The 456-nt window shown below is 46.9% G+C and overlaps 1 pseudogene; it reads right to left on the reverse strand.

Annotated features, from left to right (window-relative positions):
- Window positions 1-205, reverse strand: part of LOC21407806 — a 1137-nt pseudogene extending 932 nt beyond the window's left edge.
- Window positions 206-456: the final 251 nt, after the last annotated feature.

A 456-nucleotide genomic window follows, 5' to 3' on the forward strand; every position in this document is an offset into this window, starting at 1 on the left:
CCCGCCTCCATTACAGCGGCTGGACCGCCCTTTCGTGTCTGCCCAAAAAGGCCATGCTTTCGGCGGCCTGCATGGCGGCTGCATCCCTGGGCGCAACCGGTTTGGACGCCAAGGAACCGGAAACGTTGAAAACGTCGCCGTTTTTTATGGGCTCCTGCTCTGACAGCTGGTCGTCTCGAGGTCTCTGTGGTTGTCCCTGACTCATGTTTCTCTCTATCCTTGTTTGATCACTTACTATTTGTTATTCTTTCCTTTTTTGGTAAAGGTTAAAAATAACATCAGTCGCATACAAGAATTGTTCTTCTACAAAACTTGCGTGGTACTATAAGTCTGGGATTAGAATCAGTGAGGAATTGACAGCAGGGTTTGTATTATTTTACACGTGTGGGTTAATGAAGAATATGAGAGTTGGTTCGGTCGTTGACAGGTGGTGCTTGTTTTGAGGGTCTAGATTTA

This window comes from Morus notabilis, unplaced genomic scaffold (assembly GCF_000414095.1).
Source record: "Morus notabilis unplaced genomic scaffold, ASM41409v2 Scaffold137, whole genome shotgun sequence".
NCBI classification, from domain to species: domain Eukaryota; kingdom Viridiplantae; phylum Streptophyta; class Magnoliopsida; order Rosales; family Moraceae; genus Morus; species Morus notabilis.